Here is a 9042-nt window from a genome sequence, read left to right as displayed (position 1 = left end):
AATCCACTATCGTGGACTTGTTCCCTTTGCTGATCGGTCTTGAGTTCTAAGCTCTCACTTGGAAAAAGACGCGATAGCAAGCCTTATAGATCAGGTCCGATTAGTTCACTTAATACCCTAATATCTACTCTCGCTGATTAGAGATATGAAGCGCATTCAATATATGTCAATTTATCTCCTAAGCGGTTAGCTAGGTGACTAAACTAGAGATCGAACATTAAGTGATCAATTCAAAGCAAGCAGTAAGAACAATATGAATGAAAAATAGTTAAAATCACTTATTTGCGTTTAGCTCATGCGATTGACACCCTAAAACCCTAAGCAAGCTTAGCCGACTACTCAATCATAAATCAAGATGACACAGACATGATTTCTGAATAATACTGCATATAAAATAAAGTAGAAAGACAAGGGTTCAAGATGATCTTCTCGTGAAAATGAGAGATGAAGCCTTCTCCCTTACAAATTGCTAAATCCAAAATAGTTCTCGGTCTCTTGTAAAACTAGCATAAGAAATTAGAAATGATAGCATCTGCTTTTTATATGGAGGCGCCAGTGGTAAAGAGAAAGGAGAGAAAATCTAGGGCAAACCCCTGAAATCTTGGAGGTTTCCTTAATCGTCGGGAACATTCAGTCGCTTGCTCTCTTTGGGAACAACCTTCGGATTGATCCGACTGGCTATTCTGCGTTAGATATTCCAAAATGACTTCTTCCTTCATGGTACTCTCTTCTTTACTCTTTCACCTGCTCCAAACCTGGAATGATATCAAATAAGCACAAATTAGGACTGAGAATTAACTCAAAGAACACATACAATGGTATTAAAAACACCATATATCAGAAGCACCACCATCGTTTGGGCCACTGCTTCAAGCATTCAAAGATGTGTTTCCCGACGAGCTCCCTAGCGATCTTCCTCTGCTACGCGATATCCAGCATCATATCGATCTCGTGCCCAATGCAGTCCTTCCTAACAGACCGCATTATCGCATGAGTCCTCAAGAACACGACGAACTGCGACGTCAAGTCGAAGACCTGCTGGTTAAGGGTCATGTCCGTGAAAGTTTAAGTCTTGCAGTGGTTCCATCTCTATTAATCCCAAAGAAAGACGGAACGTGGCGTATGTGTGTTGACAGCCGTGCAATCAACAAAATAACAGTACGGTATCGTTTTCCCATTCCTTGGTTAGACGATCTCCTGGGCCAGATTGGGAAGGCGTCTCTATTTACTAAACTCGACCTTAAGAGCGTTACCATCAAATCAGAATTCGCCCAGGTGATGAATGGAAGTCAGCTTTCAAACTCGGGAAGGACTTTTTGAATGGACGGTCATGCCGTTCAGATTGTCTAGTGCTCCTAGTACCTTCATGCGAGTAATGAATCAAGCTCTGCGACCTTTCATTGTCAAGTTTGTCGTTTTCTACTTTGACGACATCTTGATATTTAGCAATGATCTAGAAAGTCACTTGTCTCACCTCCGTGATGTTCTTCAAGTTCTCCGGCGCGAGCAACTCTTTGCTGCACGTCACAAGTGCGTATTTGGTGTTGATCATGTCCTCTTCCTAGGGTACATTGTCTCTAGTCAAGGTCTACAAGTCGATCCAGGCAAATTTGAAGCCATAAAGTCATGGCCGACTCCTCGGACAATCAGTGAAGTGTGCAGCTTCCACGGTCTCGCTTCTTTCTACAGACGCTTTGTCCCCCACTTCAGCAACATTGCCGCTCCATTGACCGACTGTATCAAAGGAATTTCTTTCAACTGGACTTCTGAAGCAGTTGCGGCTTTTATCGAGCTCAAAGAGCGGCTGATTTCGACTCATATACTCGCCTTATCTGACTTCACGCAGGTTTTCGAACTTCATTGTGATGCCTGTAAACTAGGTATCGGTGCGATTCTGAGTCAGCAAGGCCGTCCAGTGGCGTTTTTTAGCGAGAAGATTGCAGGTTCACGGGCTAGGTATAACACGTACGATGTAGAGTTCTATGCTATCGTTCAACCTATTAAACATTGGAGGCACTATCTCTTTCATCAAGAGTTCATCTTATATACAGATCATGATGAATTCAAACACTTGGGGAGCCAAGATAAAATTTCAGCCCGTCATGCGTCTTGGATAGCTTTTCTCCAACAGTTTACTTTTGTGATCAAACACCAGTCGGGACGTACGAATTCATCATGAGCATTCCTTGGTCGCGACTCTCCATGTTTCGGTACCAGGCTTCACGGTCCTTCCTGAGCAGTACGAGTCGGATCCTGTTTTTGGCCCGGTTTGGTCGTCTCTGCAGCTTGGTGAACGAACAGAGTTTGTGCTTCATGAAAGATATATTTTTCGTGGGTCGCATTTATGTGTTCCTGAGGGCAGCCTGCGGCTCAAGATCATCAAAGAATTACATGAAGAAGGCCATGTTGGCCGAGATAGGACATTACAGCTCGTCATGGATTCTTATTTTTGGCCCTCGTTGTGACGGGACGTGATGCGCTTTGTCGCGCGATGTGTTGTCTGCCATCAATCGAAGGGACACACCACCAACAGCGGGTTATATTTGCCGCTCCCAATTCCAACTCAACCTTGGACAGACGTCAGTATGGACTTCGTCTTAGGCCTTCCGCGAACGCAACGTGGTCATGATTCAATCTTCGTTGTGGTCGACAGATTTTCAAAGATGGCCCATTTTATTCCTTGCAAAAAAACAACCGATGCAGTTCAAGTAGCTGGTCTTTTCTTCTGAGAGATATATCGTCTCCATGGCTTACCGTTATCTATAGTCTCCGACCGCGATTCAAGATTTTTAAGCCACTTTTGGCGTTCTTTGTGGCGTTTACTACGCACCAGCCTTGACATGAGTTCGGCATATCATCCTCAGTCCGATGGTCAGACGGAGGTCACTAACCGTACGTTAGATGACATGTTACGGTGTCTGGTCATTGACAATATCAGGTCGTGGGATTTGCTCATAACAGAGCCATTAATCGAAGCACGCGTTTCTGTCCTTTTCGCGTTGTTTATGGTCTCATTCCTCGGGGTCCGACTGATCTTGGCATTCAACCAGACATCACTCGAGATCATGGCCAGGCAATGGACTTTGTTGCTAACGTCTCTTCCGTGCATGAACAGGTTTTTAGCAATTTACAACTTTCCACAGCCAAGTATAAGACCAATGCAGATCGACATAGGCGTGACACTCAATTCAAAGCAGGCGATTTTGTGTGGGCTGTTCTTACACGTGACTGGTTTCCTCCGAGCGAGTACAACAAGCTCAAGTCACGCAAGATAGGCCCTTTGGAGGTTCTTGAAAAGATCAACGCCAATGCTTATCGTTTATCCTTACCTCCAGAGATTCGTTCTTCAGACGTCTTCAACGTCAAGCACCTCATTCCGTATGTGGCTCAGGACGACATTGACGATCCGAGGTCGGATCTTTCTCTCTCCGGATGACCTGATGCAGCGTGCCTCATCCTTTTCTTTTCAGTTTTAGTTTGGTTTTCTTTTATTGTTATGGTTTTCATTAACCGATACTTTCTATTTCCTTTTAGAGATAAGGCTTAAGGCTTAAGGATCAATTGTTAGATCATAATCCCCAGGAAGTTAAGACTTTTCATACTTATATAAATAGTGATCTCTTGGCTTTGTAAGGGACACATTATTATCAATTTATAAAACATAAGCTTTGTTTTCAATCTCTTGTTTACGGCTAGATCATAGGTGATCTCAACGGAAACAGGTTCGTAGGTTCTCTTGGGCATTCTAAGACTAAACAATTGAAGCTACATCTATCGGTTACTATTGCGTACTCTATTAATTTCACATCTACAAAGTGAGTTTAGCGAAACACTAATTTAACGCAAATATTAGTATATATTATGCAGTTTAGTAAGTTTAGGTATTAGAATGCCACTTATTGTAATCACCGACTTTACTCGAACAAATCGTTTTGTTAAGTGCGTCGTCTTATTAAGTGCTGTCCATCGAACTTTTGACAATATATCAGTAATTATCAGTAATTATATGAGTAATAATACATGATCACTATCTATATGCGATGGACCATGATTAAAATTATGATTTTTTGGGGATGTGACGTTTATAATAAACACACACATGTATATTTATTTATATATATATAAAGAGCGACACACTTGTAATTAGCCATGGACACTGCGGTTTTCAGTTCGGTTTGGTTATTTCGTTTTTCGATTTGATTATTATGAAATTCGGTCCGGCTTCGATTTAACTATTTCAATTTTGGGTTTGGTTATTTTAGTTTTTGGTTAATAAAATTGAGGACCGGCTAATATCCAAAAAAATGAATCCAGTTCGACTCTGATTTTACTGATAATTTTGGTTTTTTGATAAATATTATGAATTAAAATTTTAGATAAATTTTATGAATAATTCAGTTTTTCAGAGAAAATATCGGGTATGTTGGATTTTTGTATAAACTATCAGGTATTTTAGGATAATATGAAATATTTTTGACAAAAAACATTTGAATAATTCAATTTTTTAATAATTTAGTTTATAAATACTATTGTTAGGATATTTGGTTATTGCAAAACTAAATATAACTAATATTTTAAGTTATACAAACTCTATTTTAAAATTTTAGATATTCATACAGTTAATTTTGGTTGGTTTTGATTCAGTTTCGGCTTTTGATTTTAAATATTTGTACGAATACTTATAAATTTGATTGGTTTCAGTTCCAGCTTGGGTATTGATATGGTTAGATTTTCTTTTATTTTGGGTAAATGTACCCTTGCCTATTTGTAACATTAGAAATAATATTCACATTGGAAACAAAATAAAAAATATTTTTTTTAACATAATAATTTACACCCATCAAGGATATGGCTTTTTCCTTGGTATCATTTCGAACATATATTATTAGGAGTTAAATTTACAACATAAAATTTAATTATATTAAAGAAATCTCTAAATCTAACCTAGTTGGAAATATAAGAATCAATTCATCAAATTTTTCTAAGGATATCTTTGGACGAGTAGAAAATAATTAATTTTAGAAAGCAAATTTGAATAGAAAGGAAAAGGCTAAATATTTGGAAACATTTCATAAAATCATCTTGAAAAATAATGGAAAAGGCCAAATAAATAAATAACTTTGTCTAACCCTTTTCTATTGATTAATAATTCCATACTTTCAATTTTTTTTTTTTTCATGGATCACTTATTTTTTGTTTTCTACGTACCTTTTACTTTTGTTTTATCACAAGTAATAAAATATTTTATAAATTTTTGTATATGCATAGTCTAATATGGTTTCTAAATAAACTAGGTAATAAAATCGATGATAATTCAACATAAATATTGTTTCAATCAAACATATTTATAAAGTTATGTGGTTCTGTTTTATATATGAACATTGTTAAGTTTCAAAAATATATTTTACAGCCTATATAACAAAAGCGAGATGCCATGAATGTAAAATATCAAAATTTAGCACTTAATATAATTCAATTGTATAAAATTAATAAAGAAATTGTTGGTGATTTAGTACTAGTGTAAGGAGCTTATTTTTTGTTGTATTTCTAATCGGAATGTCTTTTAGTATGGAATGTTATTTTAAATTGCAATTTCTGACTTTTTATGTAATTGAAAAGATTATAGATTGTAAGTCTGGAATTTCACATTCTTATTTCTTCAAAAAAAAAAAATCACATTCTTAAAAAAAAAGTTTTGTTAATAAAGAAACAAACGAAAACACGAAAACCGGTGGACATTTCTTGAGGTGGGCGAGAGAGAGAGAGAGAGAGAGAGAGAGGTTAACGGGTATCCAAAGAAAAACTTTGGAGAATTTCAATGGTGTGCAAATGTGTGATGGAGGAATCGCCGGGAAAGTGCTCGTGTCGCCTCGAGATGGCACTCTCCCTCCTTTTTAAAATTATAATAAGTCTCAACTTTAGTTCCAGCAATTGTTTTGGAACAATTGAAAACAATAGAGTTCGTAGGGTTTGTCTTTGTATGAGCATGATGTCGCATCATAGCTGTTGTAGTAGACTCTTTGATATGCCTATATGTTTAGCGTCTTCTACATTTGAATGATCCCCAAACAAATGACTGATGTTGCCTTTTTTGTCAAAAATGACAAATATTGCTAAGTTTGGCGTTTCTATTTGATTTAGATTTTCTAAGAAATTATCTAAAATACCACATTTTTTATATTACTTTTCATATTTATATTAACCATTTTTATCTTCAATTTTAAAAAGGTAAAAAAACACCTAAGAATTTAAGGTTAGCTAATATATACTAAGGGTTTAGAGTTGGAGAGTGGGATAGAGATTAGGACTATGAAATTTAGGATTCAAATAAATATACAAATAAATATACAAATAAATACTCAAAAATAATTTTCGAAAATAAAAATTCAAAACAAAAATTATATAAGAGTTCGAATTTGAAAAGTATAATTCAAAAACTATATAAAACTTCTTTTATTTATTTAAATAATTATTTATTATATATATATATAGCAAGTGTATAAAAGTAATTTGCCATGAAGAAGATATATGTGAAAATATCCCTTTAGTGACGATAATCATGAATAATGGTACAAACAGTATGGTAAACATGAAAATTTCCCAATTTTCTTAGAAGAATTCTAACTTTATCTCAAATTTAAAATTATTTTTAAATTTACTTTCAAATAATAACTATTTTTTATAAATATCTTAAATTTATTATGAAAAAGATAAAATTAACATTTTCAAATCATTTATAAATGTTTAAAATTATTTATAGAAATTTATAAACTAAAGGTGGAATCAGTTGGTAGCTTCCAGTCTGATTCATGGGATTGCATGGCGAAGCGGAGGAACCCCTTACTTGAACAAGAGACTTCGAGAAAACTAGTATTTTCTGAATTATTTGAAACCAGTAAGCAAACAACGAATCCTTGGACCAACCATCGCCAGACAAACTTAGCAGATGAAACGAGTCGATTTTTATTGATCAATTAGAATTGTTTCCGAGAATCTACATACCGGTTTTGTTTACTGAGGAGTATCCCTCCCGATAAAGAACAAAAAAAGAGTCAAAGAACACCACTCTTCTTAAATATTAAACCTTAAAAATAATCACTAAACTTTAAACCAAATTTCAAATTTCAGAATATTTTTAATTAAATGTATTTTTAAAAAGTAGTATCCAACATAGAGCATCTCAAAAAAGACTCTATTTTAAAGTTTCCAAAATTTTGTATTCTAAGTTTTACAGGTTTGCAGTTAGTAACATATTTTGTGAACTTTAATTAATAACATTTTTGTATGCGAAGTAGTAACACACGTTTGTAGTTAGTAACATGTTTTGTGAACTTTAATTAATAACATAGTTGTTGATATTGCTTCACTTGTTCGATATGACTCAATTGTTTTTGCGCAAATACAAAGAAAATATTTATAACTGTAAATTACGATTCTAAATAGTTCTTAAAGCGTCTCATGAGTCATGTCTAATACCTATGTAATAAAATTTAGATTTATGGTAGCTATGGTAAGAATAAGCATAGTTTAGATTTATCATGTATTGTGTATATAGAGAACACGCTTGTGATAAATAAACTTAACAAGTTTTTCAAAGCTGTTATGTTATCAAAGTCTTATATTCTAATTCTCTGAACGGTGAAAGATGGTGAAAATGATGATGTGTTAGAAATTGCCATATGTTATTTTCTTTTCTATAAAATTGGGGTAACACCTAGTCATTTTGGCTAGCGTTACTATATACTATAGGTTGTCGTTTTTGTTTGATAACAAGAATTTGTTTTAAAATTATGTATTTTCACTGCTGTTGCAGTTTCTGAAACGAGTTCATCTCTTTGAAATTTTGATTGTATTTCATATTTCTTTTAGACGTGATCTCTATTGTTGGTGTTGAGACGCGATTTCAGTATGTTTTCTTTTAATCGCTCTTTCTTTAACTTCCGAGTGGAACGATTCACATGACTGGGCCCATTAAGTAGATTTCGATCCCAAATTGTCCACACGTTGGAGGTACGCTTGGATTTAGTTCACCTTTCTCTTAAGCCCATTAAGTCTTCCACTAAGGGGCAAACATTTTTTACGGGCTTATTCGAGCCCACATGGGAGATGCAAAGTTTTTAGAGAAACCAAAAATCAATGTCTAACTTAACCTCTAAATCAAACTTAATAAATGTAGTTTCGTAAATTCTCAACTGAAAACTAATTGGTATTGATAAAGTTTCATATATTTTCTAGGTCTTATCTCACATTTTGGTATGTATATTAAGTTCATAGACTTAACGTTCGAAAACAAACTGGTTATAAAAGAATTGATTGTTATAAAAGTAATAGAAAAATCTATCTTTATTCATAACATAAAGGTTACTTATATAGGAGATTACACCGTCATAGATAAATGGAAAAATTATAAATCATAATCTCTTGGTTATGAGTCATCCACAATCTGATTCATAACACTCCCACTTGGATGCCATAACCATTTAGAGCTTATAATGTGCTTTAATGTTGTAATGTGCTTTAATGTTGTCTTATTAAAACCTTACCAGGAAAACTCAATTGGGACAAAACCATGGTGAAGGAAAAAGAGTACAACACACATTACACCCCCTGATTTGGACATTACTGAAGGTCCCTTGAACCTCTCCAATTTTCTGCAATCCGTGGGTGAAGAAGATCTTGGGCAGAATATATTTCGTCCTCGAACATGATAGTTGGTTCTTCTTTAACATCGGCCATGCCACAATCTGATCGAACATATTGAGTCATCGACCTTAAATACACACACGAAATCTTGGATGATGTTGTTGTGATATGCGTGTACCACCATGTGTAAAACATAACCTGTCTGAAAAACAAATCAACAAAACCGAATAACCCCTTTGGGCTAGTTAGTATAAAATAAACCAAAATCAAAGGCTTCTTCATCGTCCTTCTTATGGACCAATCAGATCAGTGTCTAAAACAAGACTTCTGCATCGTCCATCTCAGGACTAAATGGACTTCTTTATCGTCCACCTTTGGACTGAATGGATCAGTGTCCAA

The sequence above is a fragment of the Brassica oleracea genome, chromosome C6, assembly GCF_000695525.1.
Source record: "Brassica oleracea var. oleracea cultivar TO1000 chromosome C6, BOL, whole genome shotgun sequence".
NCBI classification, from domain to species: Eukaryota; Viridiplantae; Streptophyta; class Magnoliopsida; order Brassicales; family Brassicaceae; genus Brassica; species Brassica oleracea.
Note: the sequence above shows the minus strand (reverse complement) of the source record.